The sequence below is a fragment of the Hemiscyllium ocellatum genome, chromosome 21 (genome assembly GCF_020745735.1).
Source record: "Hemiscyllium ocellatum isolate sHemOce1 chromosome 21, sHemOce1.pat.X.cur, whole genome shotgun sequence".
NCBI classification, from domain to species: Eukaryota; Metazoa; Chordata; class Chondrichthyes; order Orectolobiformes; family Hemiscylliidae; genus Hemiscyllium; species Hemiscyllium ocellatum.
The window spans coordinates 58720937-58737778 of record NC_083421.1 but is presented as its reverse complement, the minus strand read 5'-3'; positions in this window follow the sequence as shown (position 1 = coordinate 58737778).

Here is a 16842-nt window from a genome sequence, read left to right as displayed (position 1 = left end):
CATCTGCAGTCCACACTTCCTCCTGAGTGGTTGGTTTGTGAAGCAGTGTGATGCTAATAGTGTGGGTTCAATTCCCATTACCAGCTGAGGTTACTATGAAGGAATTTCCTTCTCAATCTCACTATGAGGCATAGGCATCCTCAGGTCATGTTGCTCTCTAATGGAAGAGTAGCCCTTTGGCTGAGTAAGACAATGGCAACACAACGTCAAGTCAATCTGCATAAAGAAACCTCCCACAAAAAACAGTATGGTGGGGGCCACATAACTTTCAGTGTTGTTGATTCAGCAATAAATATTCACACTGGGCATACATATGAGCCTGTGAAATTATGATATAGGAGCAGAATAAGACCATTTGGTCTGTGAAGCCTGCTCTGCCAATCAATAAGACTATAGACAAAAAAACTGCAATCCAAGGTAGGCAAACAGGAGGCTGGGAGCACACAGCACACCAGGCAGCGTCAGGAGTTGGAGAAGTCAACGTTTCAGGTGTAACCCCTCTGAAGAAGATGCTGCCTGGCATTCAGTAAGATTATGGCTGATCAGTTTGTGTTTCAAATTCCACATTCTTATCTTCTCCAGGTGTCTTTTAATTTCCCTGCCTAGCAAGAATCAATTCAACGACATCTTCAAAATATTTAATGACCCAACTTCCATCGCCTTCTGAGGCAGGATTTGCCCCAAGTTCTGGAAGACGTACAGGAGGCAACATCCTTTCCACGTTCACCTTGTCAAGACCCTTCAGGATTTTGCACCCTTCAATCAAGTCATCCATCACTCTTCTAAACTCCAATGGAAACAAGGTAAACCTGTCCAATCTTTCCTCATACGACAATGGTCATTGGGGTAGTGTGCTGAAAAATCAAGCCTCAAGTCATCACTACTGTACAAATTTTGATTAAACCATCAATTCTCCAACTGAGTTGTTTAATTCAGGTTAGAAAAATATGCACATCACTAATAAGAAAATAAATATTCATAATCATTAAAATGTTTTTACCCAATGGCATGAAAATAACATGAATTGCTAACTCATAACTCTATAAATTAAACTCTGCCCCTTTGTAAAATTCTCTTCTCCATGCAAACAGACACACAAACAGACAAGACAAGATGCAATTATTATGGGTGGGGAAGGAAACAAAAGTGAGAAAAGCACAGTCCTGGCACCAGTTTGGAACACAGACATCGGTGAGATGTCTTCATATGACTCCTTCTGATTATTGGCTAATGATGCTAGGCTGTGGACACACCAATTCTTAATTTTTAATTCACTGGCTGAGAAGTTCCCCTTAAGGTTACTTTTTTCCCGTTTTACATGAAAATTGTGAGTGAAAACAACTACCAGGAGATTTTCTGTCACTTCTCCACAGAGGAGACTGGTGTTTCTGCTCTACTTCCATAGACAAAGCTGGAACCATGTGCCCAGGAACCAATCAAAACATTGTTGCTATGCTGAGCTCTCCTGAACCTGCATTAACTGGTCAATTGAAAAATCAGTCAAAGGACTGTGTCTGGACATAACTGCCCTGAATGGTACACAAATGGTACCAAACTGTCTGGTATTCTGCCCTATTCCTTGAGTAAAATAACACAGTAGATACAAATTACAATCTAATTTGTTTATACAAATGCAAGGTCTTCTTCCACCATTTCCTTGGTTTAAATAGTATCTTTTCTCATTTTCTTGTCCATTGTCCACAAAAGCAAAAGTGGACTTTATGCAACCCAATCATCGCAGTTATCATCCAAGTAAATCTCCTGTGAATTGCCACCAATGTAAATACACCCTTCTTCAAATATGGAGACCAAAACAGCACACAGTATCTGAGATGTGGTCCCAACAGTTTCCTGTGTAACTGCAGCATACACACCCTTATTTTTATTAAAACCGAAAGAACTGCGGATGCTGTAACTCAGAAACCAAACTGAAAAGCTCAGCAGTTCTGCAGCATCTGTGGAGAGAAATTAGAGTTAACGTTTCAGGTTCAGTAATCCTTCCTCAGAACGCTTTTCTTTCTTATGGACCATAATTAAATTTGTTCTGATTTCTGGTGTTTGACCAGGTGTTTGCCAAAACCCTTATTTTTATGTTCAGTTCGTTTCGTAATAAAGGATGGCATCTCATTAGCCTTTTTATATACATTGCATAGAATCATAGAAATGTACAGCACGGAAACAGATCCTTCGATCCAACTCGTCCATCCCGACCAGATATCCTAACCTAATCTAGTCCCATTTGCTAGCCCTTGGCCCATAATCCCTCTAAACCCTTCCTATTCATGTACCCATCTACATGTTTTAAAATGTTGTAATTGTACCAGCCTCCACCACTTTCTCTGGCAGCTCATTCCATACACACACCATCCTCTGCATGAAAAAAGTTGCCCCTTAGGTCCCTTTTATATCTTTCACCTCTCACCCTAAACCTATGCCTTCTAGTTCTGGACCTCCCCAACCCAGGGAAAAGACCTTGTCTATCTGTGCCCCTCATGATTTTATAAACCTCTATAAGGTCACTCCTCAGCCTCTGACGCTCCAGGGAAAACATCTCCAGCCTATTCAGCCACTCCCTATAGCTCAAATCCTCCAACCCTAGCACCATCCTTGTAAATCGTTTTTGAATACTTTCAGGTTTCATAACATCCTTTCACTAGGAAGGAGACTAGAATTGCATGCAGTATTCCAAATGTGGCCTAACCAATGTCCTGTACAGCCGCAATATGACGTCACAACCCCCATACTCAATGGTCTGACTAATCAGGGAAAACACACCTTGTTCACTATCCTATTACCTGCAACTCTACTTTGAAGGAGCTATGAACCTGCACCCCAAGGACTCTTTGTTCAGCAACACTCCCCAGGACCTATCATTAAGTATGATAATTCCTGCTCTGATTTGTTTTCCCAAAATGCAGCACCTCGCATTTATCTAAATTAAACTCCATCTGCCATTCCTCAGCCCATTGGACCATCAGATCAAGCAAACTTATTAACTGTACCTCCTATGTTCACATCCAAATATTAACTGTTTGTGATTCATGCACTAAAACACCCGGTCACTCTTCAGCTCGGCATTCTGCAGTCATTCTCTATTTAAGTAATACTCTGCTTTTTCATTCTTCCTCCCAAAGTAGATGACTTCACATTTTTCCACATTGTATTCCGTTGTCTCTGGATGTTACCCTCAATGCACACTTTAGGGGCAGACCATGAAATCTCTCAAGGGCTACACAATTTCCTGACCAATTGACGTAATGGACCAGATCACTGGTGTTATAAGCCAGAGACCCAGGCTAATGCTCTGGAAAAATGGGTTCAAATCCCACCCCACCACATTGTGCAATTTAAATTTAATTAATAAATCTGAATTAAAAGCTATTCGCAGTAATGATAGCAATGAAACTACATCCTTTGCTGTTAAAAAAATCATTTTGGGAAGGAAAGCTGCCGTCCTTATCCAGTCTACCCTATATGTGACTCCAGACCCACGTAATGTGATTGACTATTAACTGCCCTCTGAAATGATCTAGCAAAACACTCAACTAAGAGATAATTAGACCAGAAAAGGTTGACCCGAATATATCCCATGAAAGAATAAACAAAGAGAGTGAAAATAATAATGTATCCTTTGACAACTCAGGAACTTAGTTCAAACTTTTCTGAATAACTGCTGTTCTTCACAGCAGCCAATAGAGGACAGTATTGAGCTCACAGCTTCTTGTATCTCCTGTCTGACATTTTAAAGTTATTTGAAGAACATAAGTTTGTTCACTCCTTATTATTTATGATTGTATGAGGTACATTCTCAGCAGTCAGTAAAGCTGTGGTATTCCTTGAAATCGTGTTAGCAAACTTCTGCAATTCCCTTCACAGCAGTATGGGTGTACTTGCATAACATGGACAACAGTGGTTCAAGAAGATGGATCACTACCACCATCTCCAGGCCAATTAGAGATGGGTAATTCTCAGAGCAAAGTGGAAGAAAACAGTGATTCCTTTCAGAATTTGCCTTGATTAAGTATGAGCTTGTACAGAACTGCCAACTCAGACCTTCCAAGATGCAAAGACAATTCTGCTGAATAAGTGCAGTGTACATATTCCTTCATATATGCTACTATCTATTCAAAGGAGTGCATCAGATAAAATTAATTTCATTTTTAATGTATGCAGCATTTTTTAAATTGTATACTTTAAATGTAAAGTTCCATTTTTCAGTCAGATATTTCAAAGTGATTCACAGCATCAAAGGCCTTTGTCAAAGTTATAGTCATAGAGTCATACAGCATGGAAACAGATCCTTCGGTCCAACCAGTCCATGCTCACCATGTTCCCAAACTAAACTAGTCCACCTGCCTGTGCTCAGCCCATATCCCTCCAAACCTTTCCTATTCATGAACTTAGCTGAAAATGTGTTGCTGTAAAAGCGCAGCAGGTCAGGCAGCATCCAAGGAATAGGAAATTTGACGTTTCGAGCACAAGCCCTTCATCAGGAATTCCTGATGAAGGGCCTGTGCCCGAAACGTCGAATTTCCTATTCCTTGGATGCTGCCTGACCTGCTGCGCTTTTCCAGCAACACATTTTCAGCTCTGATCTCCAGCATCTGCAGACTTCACTTTTTCCGATTCATGAACTTACCTAAATGTCTTTTAACTATTGCAACTGTAGCTGCATCTCTGCTTTCTCTGGCAGTTCATTCCACACACAAAACACTGTAAACAAAAATTGCCTCTCTTCTCACCTTAAAAATTTGCCCCCTAGTTTTGAACTTAGGGAAAAGAACCTTGTCATTCACCTTATCTATACTCCCCATGATTTTATAACCCTCAGTAAGGTTGCCCCTCAACCTCCAGTGAAAAAAATCCCAGCCTTTCCCATCTATTTTTATATGTAAACCCCTCCATTGCCAGCAACATCCTGGTAAATCTTTCCTGAAGCCTCTCCAATTTAATAATATCCTTCCTATAACAGTTTATAAAGTTATAGCGAGATGTGCTATGTAGGGAGGCTGGTCTTCTTCACCCTATTTATCATGTCACAGGTGAAAACATTGAAGTGGAATGGTCATGGAACTAAAGCAGTATGAGTCTACTATTACAAACCGTAGATTCCAGACATGTCAAAGGGAATAAACAATATTGAATAAAAAGTAAAGTATCCACCTAATTGGCTCACAATATCATACCTTGTTACCTTTTCTTTCCTAAGTGTGTTTGCAGGATGATGGTGGTGTAGTATCATTGTCATTGGATTTGCGTGCTAGAGCTACAAGTTACTGTTCTGGGGATGTGGGTTCAACTCTGTTGTGGGACATGGTGAAATTTGGATTGCTGAAAATCTGAAATTGCCCAAAAAGATAATTAATCTAATGGACACCATTATCAATATTGGAGGATGCTATAATGCTACCTATCAACCCATTGCACAGAAGAGCTTTTCAATCATGAGCCATTTTACTACCAACTATTGATCAATTTTTTTTAAAAAAACTATCTAGTTTATCAGCATCTTTTAGAAAAAGAAATCTGCTGTCCTCACCCGATCTGGCCTACCTACTGACTTCAGTAATGTGGTAGACTCGTACCTGCCCTCTGAAATGCCCCTAGCTGTGACACTGAGCTGAAGGGCAGTAAATGGTGGCCCAGTCAGAAATGACCATGTCTTGTGAAGAAAGGAAAGAAATTTACCAGCAGTTCCTAAACCCAATCTGCTTTGCCACCGAAAAGGTCATGAGCAGCAGGTACACAGAACCACTACCACCTACAAGTTCTCTTTGAGCTGCACACCATCCTGTGTTGGAAATACATCATTATTTCTCCAAGGTCGTTGGACGAAAATCCCAGAGCTCCCTCACTAATAGCACTGCAGCAGTTCAAGATGTCAGCTCCCCAACACATTCTTAAGGGCAATTAGGGATGGCCACTAAATATTGATCTTGCCAATGATAACCAAATACCTGTACCACAAAGAATTGAGAAATGGACTGTGTGGTTATTGACCACACAGGACCAGCATTTACTGCCCATTCCCTGATGTCCAGATCCAATGAAGGAATAAATCGATTTTGGCTACTGTGTCTTCAGAACTACGATAGAGGAAATATGTCAAAAGCATTTAATTGGTTGTAAAGGCCTTTGGTACATTCTGAGGCAGTGAGAGGCACTATATAAATGCAAATAATTTTTTTAAAGACTTGAGGGGCAATTTTTTTAAGTAGAGAGTAGATCGTGCGGGGAATTAATTTCCAGAGGAAATGGTAGATGTGGATACAGTTACAATGTTTAAAAGACATTTGGATAACTACATAAATAAGAAATATTTGGAGGGATGTGGGCCAAACGCAGGCTGATGGGACTAGTTTAGTTTGTCAATATGATTAGCATGGACTAGTTGGATCGAAGGGTTTGACTCTATTACTCTATAAGTCTTTGTTTTCTGATTTCCTTCCTTTGCCTTTCTTTGTTCTTTGCTTTACTAATAAAAGTGGTTGGACTTTGTGCTGGAATTTGTGCTCTTCCACAACAAAATAAATCACCAGCAAAGCTGACACTGAGTGTCACACCAGTTTTGACCATTCTTTCCATCAGTGCAGAACTATAGCATCTCGGAGAGTGCAGTATCTGCCATTTATCATCACACAGTCCTAGAATTATTCTAGTGTTGATTAAATTAGCAAGAGCAATCACAATCTCAAGCAAGTTAATTGAGAAGATGTATTTGGGCTTTGACATTTTAACGCATGCTTGATTAAGTGTTATAAGGTTTGTTTTTGATTTTGCATAATTTAACTTTAAATCCTGTCGCAAGAGCCAATCAGGCCATTTAACGACAGGCGTAAACCCTTTTAATATGCACATATTTCTGATTTATTTTGTCATGTAATGCCTTTTTATTTTTTTATATTCCTTTTTTTATTAGTATTTGCATTTGTGTCATTGACAAATTTACTCAGGGCTGTATTTTGTGCTCCTGCAAGTGTTTCATAAATCTTTCGATGTGGTCACAACTCATTCAAATTTTTTAAAAAACAAGTAAAAATTGACCATCTACATCACTCGCGGAGACACATGGCTATCTGTCATTTCCCTCTGCAGTCTTTATTAAGCATTAGTAAGCATGTTTGTGTTAATGCACTGCTTAAGGTGTAAGGTCAAATTCAGCGTACTGGTTTTATAATCTGCATGAGGTAGAGATCTCAAGTAAAAAAAAATTTGAAAAGTATCCACAAAATATTAGACTAGGAGTAAAATATTCTCCTATCGGATAGGAACATAAACACTTCATAGATGAAGTTGAGATTTACCAGGATATTGCTGGGTATGGAAGATTTGAGTTCTGAAGAAATGTTGGATGGGTTGGGAGCATTTTTCACTGGAACAGAGGTGGCTGAGAGGTGACCTTGCAGCTGTTTATAAGATCTTGAAGGCTTTGGATTGATGGTAGGTGTCTTTTCCCCAGGCTGGGAGATTTCAAGACCAGGGGGCACATTTGTAAGTTGAGAGGAGAAAGCTTTAAATAAAGACATAAGGGGCAAATTTTGTATACTGAGGGTAGTTCATGTGTGGAATGAACTTCCTGAGGAAGTGGTGGATGTGGGTACAATCATAACATTTAAAAGACATGGCATGAACAATTTGGACGGAAGGGTCTATTTCCATGCTGTACATCTCTGTGATTCTATGATGATGAAACTTAGATACATACATGAATAGGAAAAGTTTGAAGGGATAAGGGCCAAGAGCAGGCAGGTAGGACTAATTTATTTTGGGATTATGTTCAGCATGGACTGGTTGGACTAAAAGGTCTGGTTCCATGCTATATGACTGTATGACAAATTACTCTTAAGGTATAGCCACTGTTGTTGTCTGGGCAAGCATGTGTGGTTGGTTTGGGATCTACTTACATATTTAAAATGGTAATCTGTACTATATATTTGTTGATATTGGGGAATGAAACATATAAATTCATTAATGGGGAAGATAGATGTTTCTCATCAGAGGAACCTTTTGCAATCAATGAGTTTGATTTGACACAGACCTCAACAGACAGAAAGAACTTGCATTTACAAAAATGCCTATTTCTTACCTCAGGATTTCAAAAAATGTCTTACAGCCAATGTGGTCCTTTTGAGTGCAGTCATTGTTTTAATGTAGGAAACATGTGTGTCAATTTGAGTACAGCATGCTCATACAGCAGCATTGTGACAATGATCAGGTAATCAGCATTTTCCAGTCCTGTTGGTGGAGGGATAATTATTAGCCAGGACCTAGAGAAGGAATCTCATAATCCATTTTGAAATGATGCCGTGGGATCTCATAAATCCATGTGATAGGGCAGATGTGATGATTAATCCAAACAGCACTATTGAGATTATTCTTCTACACAGAGCACAGGAGGGCTCAGTAATGCAGGTTAACTTTGCATCTAGTTAGACAATCTCTGAGAATTATGTTTAACACTTTGTCTGTCTCTACCCAGCTCTGTCCAACCTTTGCCCCATACTTTCAAGAAACCATCAACATTTATAACCCTGTGACCACATATACATTCATGGTTACATTTCATTCTTGTACAATAAACAGAAATCTTTCATCTGGATGCTGAGGGGTGACCTTCTAGAGATTTATAAAATCATGATTTGGAGGTACCGGTGTTGGACTGGGATGGGCAAAATTAAGAATCGTACAACACCAGGTTATAATCCAACAGGTTTAGTTGGAGGCACTAGCTTTCAGAGCACTGCTTTGCCTGATGAAGAATAAACCTGTTGGACTATAACCTGGCGTTGTGTGATTTTTAACTTTGTAAAATAATGAAGGGCATAAATAGGGGGCATAGGTTTAAGGTGAGAGAGGAAACATTTAAAAGGGAGCTAAAGGGCAACTTTTTCACACAGAAGGTGGTGTGTGCATGGAACAAGCTTCCTAGAGGATGTGGTAGAGACTGGTACAATTACAGCATTCAAAAGGCATCAGGATGGTAGATGAATAGGAAGGGTTTTGGAGAGACATGGGTCAAGTGCTAGCAAATGAGACTAGATTAATTTTAGATATCGGGTTGGCATGGAAGAGTTGACTTGAAGGATTTGTTTCCATGCTGTACATCTCTATGACTCTATCTTACGTCTTTCTTTTATTTAAAATCTGATTGAAGATTTGTAGCTCGGGTATCCGTTGTTGTGGTTCCGGTATAAATACCGGAAGAAACATCAAAGCAGCGCTTCACACGAGGCTCCAACAGCACTGATGATGTTCCCTAGCCAGGGAACGAAACGTTTGCAGCAAAAACTTCCAGCTCGGCGAGCAGAATCTTTCTTTTATCCAATGTACAGGAATCTGCTGATGCTCTCTAGCCTTCTCCCTAAGCTGATACAGGGCTGAGTGTTTGCAAGGTTCTATTCCTGAGATGCTGCCTGGCCTGCTGTGCTTTGACCAGCAACACATTTGCAGCCAGGTTCATCTCCAGTCATTTTTGCTGATTTGAACCTATTGGGTGTTCATGTTCCTGCCTGCTGAAATGTACCTTACAGTACTAGCTTGTAAGGTGTTGTTTTACTCCGTTGGAATCCTTTTAATAAAATCTTACTTAATTCCCATTGAAAGCACCACTGCAAGACTCACATAAGATGACGCACTGCCTTCCCAGTTTATTGAGTTGATGCTTTTAAATGGCTTCCCACTATCCTCTCATAAAAAAAAACAAAACTTCAGAGACAGCAAGCTACAAAATCAAATGAATTATTTGTAATAATACAAAATTGGACAAAGGTGGAGAATTGATCAGTCAAAAGCATCTGAGGCATTATGTACAGTTTTGATCCCCTTATCTAAGAAAGGATGTACTTAACATAGAGGGAGTGATATGTAGACTCTCCAGCCTAACTCTTGGGATGGAAGATTGTTTTATGAGGAGAGGTTGAGGAGACTGGGCCTGTACTCTGTTTCAAAAAAATGTGAGGTGATCTCATTGAAGATTAACAAAACTTTTACGGAGCATGACAGGGTAGGTGTCGATTCAATGTTTCCTTTGGTTAGTTAATCCAGAACCAGAGGACACAATCTCTTTGAACGTGAGATGAGAAGGAAGCCCAATTGCTGACCAGGTTCAAAACGGAAATTGATAGCTTTCTGTAGATTGATGGCATCAAGAGATGATGCGATAGAAGTAGATGATCAGCCATGATCTGGAGGAATGGCAGAGCAAGTTTGACAGACCGAGTGGCATTCTCCTATTTCCTATGATTTATTTTTACTGCGCTCGGACCAGATTTCCATGGCTCAGTTGGTAGCCCTCTCAACTGATTCAGGAGGTTGTGGGTTCAGCTTGCACTCCAGGGACTGGAACATGTGCCTAGGTTAGCACTCTGTCCTGTCAGCCAAAGCAGCTATTGATGAAGAGATCCAGCACCGCCTCAGGGAAAGGGTGTTCGAGGACAACGACATCAGATCCGACTCCAAGATCATAGCATACAGAATTGTTGTGGTTCCCACCCTCCGATATGGCCCTGAGACGTGGACACCCTACAGCAGACACCTCAAGGCATTTGAGCAGTCCCACCAATGCTGCCTGCTCAAGATCCTGTGATTCCGCTGGGCAGAAGGAAGCACCCATACCAGTGCCCTCAACCAGGCCAACATCCCCAGCATCGAGGCACTGACCCCTCCTTAATCTGCTTCGATGGGCCCGGCATGTCATCCCCATGACCAACATGAGACTCCTCCAAGCAGGTGCTCTACTCCCAGCTCTGAAATGGCAGGCAAGCCCCAGGGAGGCAGAGGAGGTGCCTCAGGGATACCCACAAGGCCTCACATTCCCACAGGATACCTGGGAATCACTGGCCCAAGATCATCCAAAGTGGGGGAGGAGCAGCCAAGAAGGCGTCAAGCACCTCAAGACTTGCTATCGGGGTAAAGTGGATCCTCGCTCAAACAATTGTAAAGCACTTTGGAACATCTTGAATGGTGCTGCCACACCAACACCCCACCCACACCTTCCCGTGACCACCACCTGCCCCAAGTGTGACAAAGTCTGCGGTAGCCCCATCGGTCGATACAGCCGCCTACAGACTTACCCTGAGATTGGACGAGAGCTATCCTCATCTGCGAGGAACCGTCAATGATGTACTGAGGATATGATGTTCTTTCCGAAATGCCACTTTTCAAATAAGACATGAACCCAAGGCAGCAGTCTGCCTCCTATGACAGATGTAAATGATTTCTAGAAAAAATATTTAAAAGAAATAGCACAGACATTCTCCGTGCTGTCCTAGCAGATAGTTGATCCTCAAAACACATCACTAAAGCAAATAAACATCACATTATCACATTGCTGTTTGTTGGGACTTACTCAATGGCTGCCATATTTCCAGCCATGACTTTACTTCAATATGACTTTGTGAATTGTAAAGCACTTTGGAACATCTTGAATGGTGCTGCATAAACGTAACTCTGCCTGTCTTTACAGCTCCTCTCTGTGAGATTCACAACTTAATTGCAAACAATATTGAATCCTCAAAGGTTTTGGGCAAGGGGATCATACACGCTATAAACTGGAATAAAACCACCTATCAACTCATTCCACTTAAGAACATTTCAATCATGAGCCATTTTACTACCATCTATTGATCAAACACACACATCAATGAGTTGCCATAGCTGACATCAGACTTCAGAAAGAGGGCTTTCGACAGGTTTAGTGATACACTGGGACCTGGGGCAGTGACCCGGTAGAGTTCTTGCGATCGACAAATGACGTAATTTTAGTTTCCAATTGCTGAAGCATGATGTCAACTTTCAGTTCTTGAGAACAGTCATTACTAAGGTCTGACCTCAAACTCTCAAAGTTACAAAAGGCCCTAAATGTGATAAATGTTGGCTTGTTGGCACGTAGCACAGAATGTTTTATTGCTGTACATTTTACTACTGATGTTTACTGCAGCATTTAAACTACTTGGACAGGTACACAATGCCTGTGCTGTTCTTGTTGACATTCTGCTGGCCTCATGCAAATAGATCAGCAGCAATACAGGATCTGAGCCACATTATAGGAGGGATATGAATGCATGGGAGAGAGTGCAGAAAAACTTGATGAAAATGGTTCCCAGGGATGAGAAACTTCGGTTATGAGGAAAGATTGGAGAGTTTTGGACTGTTTTTCCTTTGAGAGAGAAGGCTGTGAGGAGATCTGACAGAAGTTTTCAACATCACAAGGGTGTTAGAGAAACAGTTCCCATTCATAGGAGAACCGAGATCCAGAGAGTGCAGGTTTGAAATGCTTGGCAAAAAAAAAGGCAAACATGAGTTTAAAAAACATTTTCACACAGTGAGGGTTTGAATGCGTTGCCTGAAAGTGTGGCAGAGGCCAATCAAATTGAAACATTCAAGAGGACATTAAATGATTATTTAAATAGAAATAATATGTACAGTTACAGGGAAAAGGCAGGAGATTGGGATTGAGCCAAAATGTTCAGCAAGCCAATGTGGATGCGAGGGGCTGAATGGCCTTTTCCTGCACTGTAAATCTGCTGTGATTCTCAGAGAAGATGACAAAGATGTAGGAGTAGAAAAAGACATTCAGCCCATCGAGCCTGTTCCACCAATTCCATGAGATCATGGCTGATCTGATAATCCTTAACTCCACCTTCCTGCCTTTTCCCCAAAACCAGCAATTAACTTCCTGATTAAAAATCAATCTATCTCAGCCTTGGATACAGTTGGTTCTGCTATAACACAGTAGTCCCATTCTCGTGCAAGCCTGTGTTATAAGAAGATCATGTAATAGCAGCACCATTTAAACTAATGGGGCCAGAATCATGTTATTACCAATATGTGCTTTAAACCTTTTGCTTTAGAAACAGCATACCCAATTCATCAATCATGTTATTGCAAATTCACGTTAACGAATGCGTGTTGTAGTAGAACAATCTGCATATTTAATGAGCCAGCCTTGATGGACTTTTGTGGTAATGAATTCCATGGATTCACAACTCTCAGAGAGAAGAAATTCCTCCTCAGCTGAGTCTTAGATTTGTGATGTCTCACTCTGAGATTATACTCTCTGGCCCTAGTCTCCCTCACAAGGTGAAACAACCTCTCTGAATCTACCCTCTCAAGACTGTTAACAATCTTCCATTTCAAAAAAAGTCACCTCCCATTCTTCTAAGCTCCAATGAAAATAAAAATGAAGTTGTTCTTACACATTGGTTTGCTGAAGTTGTTCTCACACAGCAGGTTGGTTTAATACCCTCTGCATTTATAGCTCATGAGAATCCCTCAACAGTAAGGAGTTTGTTGTGTCTCCATAAGAACTTCATCACTTCACTTCTCCAGAGGAAGGGTATCGAATTCGACAACCATACACATTTCAATTCATGGAAAAAAAATCAAAACACTGCAGAAGTTGGAAATCTAAAAGAAGGACAGAAAATGCTGGAAGAATTTCATTAGATGGTAATGTTTGTGAAGCGCATAGAAAAGTAAACTTCCCAGGTCATTACTTTTCCTCAGATCAAGACCATTCAGAGCTTAAGTAAATACTTTTATGTATCACATGTTGGCTCAGTGCCATTTTCCTTGAGTTTTATGTAGCCTTTCCCCACTTTCGGCCTGGTATTTCTTTTTTGTGCTTTCATCTCAATTTCGCCTCATTAGCTACATACCCCGCTATTATGGTAACACTCTTGTTTGATGCTAGCTGGACTTTCCCACTTGCTATAGCCTAAAGTACTCACCACTGACTGATCCCCTTGCACTCCTTGTGCCGGAGCCACCCCTAAAAGGCCATGGCACACCTGATGAAGCACTGGCATTGTAAAGCTGCCCTTCATGGTTGCACACACTCCCAAATGTTGTGATTTGGGATAATATTGCGTGCTCTCTATACTGCTTACACACGTACCTGGGACACCCTCCAACCCTCCCCTCCATCTCTACCAGCCTGGCCATCCACTTTTATCTCATTCAAACCCTCTCTTTCTATCTTCCCAGGAGAAAGCACACCAGGAACCGTCGGTTCAGATGGTGGAGTACCTGAAATCTGTTTCTTCAAACTCCATGAGGTAAGGATCCTGGCGTTGCCTGGTGAGGACAATGGCTGGTCCTGCACAGGGAGGTGATGGCCTTAGTGGTATTATCACTGGTCTATTAACTCAGAGATAGACACAACACTCTGGGGACTTGGGTTCAAATCCCCCCATGATAGATGTGGAATTTGGATTCAACAAAATATCTGGAATTAAAAATCTAATGATAACCATGAATTGATTGTCAGGGAAAAAAAAACTCACCTGGCTTACTAATGCCCTTTAAGGAAGAAGCTACCATTCTGGTCTGGCCGACATGTGACTCCAGACCTGCAACAATGTGGTTGACTCTGTACAGCCCTCTGGGCAATTAGGGATGGGTAATAGATGTGGCCCAGCTAGTGATGCCCTCATCCTGTGAATGAATAAAGAAAACAAAATGCTGAAATATCCATGTCCTGCCAATTGAGTCAGAAGCAATGTTTATTGTCATGCAACTTATACAATAAAGCCATTGTCAATGTTGTTTTTACCTGATACAATATCTACATTTTCTCTTATTGTGCCTTTCAGGGAGCAGTGGCATGTCCACAATCTAGGTCAGCAAGAGTGTGGGAGCCCAGCACATCCTCTTCAGCAGGGACAGTTCAGAACAGGGTACCGTACAGAAAGAGGCTCCTGCACCCTCCACACTCTTCACCACCACCACCAGCTCAGACACCAACACCTCGCTGGATTGTACAGTAGATTAGAGTCGGCACAGCCTGCCAGTGAGCACTTTGGTGCCATATCTCTGCAGCTGGTCAGGGAGGAAACTCTCCGGTGAGTAGCTTTCAGTGCACTGCCAGAGACCAGGCACCTGCTCAGCCCCAAGAAGGAGAGGAGCCCTGGGTGTCAGCAACTAGAGACTTCATTGAGACACAGAAGCAGATGCAGGAGCAACAGGCAGTTATATCGGTGGCAAGTTCCAGTGTGGATTAAACTGATCATCCATGATCTTACTTAATGGTGGGGCAGCCTTGAGGAGTTAAGTATCAAGATTAGAGTACTGCTGGAAAAGCACAGCAGGTCAGGCTGCATCAGTTGATGATTCAGGCAGAAGCCTTTCATTAGGGATGAACCTGATCCCTGATGAAGGGCTCCTGCCTGAAACGTCGATTTTCCTGCTCCTCGGATGCTGCCTGACCTGCTGTGCTTTTCCAGCACCACTCTAATCTTGACTCTAATCTCCAGCATCTGCAGTCCTCACTTTCGCCTCCTTGAGTAGTTAAGTGGCCTATTCCTGCTCCAAATTTCAATGTCTCTATGTCCACACAATATTTTAATGAGCCGTGTGTCTGTACCAACTGGTCCAGATTTAGCTTAAGAATAGGCTGAATGATCTTTTTTTGAATTTATTTCAGTTCATACATTAACAGCAAAGGTTATTGAATGTCTGTGCTCCGAACATGGTCCTTGCCACACTGATTTACTTCACCTACTAATTTAATCTACATATTTAATGCTGAAATATCCATGTCCTGCCAATTGAATCAGAAGCAATGTTTATTGTAATGGAACTTTTACATTAAAGTCATTGTCAATGTTGTCCTTACCTGACACAACATCTGCATTTTCTCTTTATTGTGTCTTTCAGGTAGTAGTGGCAAGTTCACAGTCCAGGTCAGCAAGAGTGTGGGAGCCCAGCATGTCTCTCCATGCAGAGTTACAGGATTCCTTAAATCATGAATTTTGTTTGATAGATGGAAACTAATGGAATAAAGGGTTAATGAGTTTGCAAAAGAGAGAAACATTTCTGAAAGGAGATTTAATTAAATAAGCCAAACTTATACAAGCAATGGAAGAGGATTTATGTCAGTAATATTTATTGTTCTAATGGTAGAGTTGAACAACAAGAAAACTTGTTCAATCAATTCAAAGGGGAATCCAATTTTGAACTGTAAGTTCTTGCATGTGACTTTGCTAAAACTGGAGAAAGCAGATTCTTCTTGTGTGCTTACCACTCCAGGATCACGAAAGGTCAATGATCTCCTCGTTCCAGGCTGCTGTTATTAAATTTTCATGATGATACATTGAAATATCACCTTCACATCCCTCCCATGTAGTAGAACCACTTTGTACTTTTCTCCCACTGCTCCACCTTTAGACAGGCATCTAAATAAAGCACTGTGAGGTAAACGTGAGGGTACCACTCCCATCATAGCTTCATAAATCCAATGCACATATTTATTTTAAAAAACTTGGCTTCAGTGAATCAAAGATTATAATTCAGCTTTCTTCCCAACACCACTATATGACAGAAACGGTTACCATGGTAACTGATGGCAACTCCAGATCACATTGGTTAGAACATTCGACCTATTTTTAAACAGAATTGTTGCTTCTCGCTTAGATATCCAAGGTGATTTTTTTTTAACATGACATAAGGAATCAGGAGTAGGAGTTGGCCATTCAGCCCATGGTTGATCTGACTGTAACCTCAAACCCACATTCTAGCCTATCCCGAAAGCATTTTATCCCTTTGCTGCCAAGAATCTATCCACCTCTACCTTACGGATATTCAAAGACTCTGCTTTGTGAGACTGTGAGATATACATCTGGCCTCATCCACTCCTGTTTCAGCCTACCTAATGATTGAAGAAAGTAATATCTGGACATTAAATCCTGCTAAGGTAAATAGTGATTGACGGCAACAAAGACAGAAATTGCCAAAGAAACTCAACGGGTCTGGCAGCATCTGTGCAGAGAGAAACAAAGTTAGCCATTAAGCACATGCTCCTGCATGCCATTTCTATCCAAGTAATCATCTAATTCCCTCATA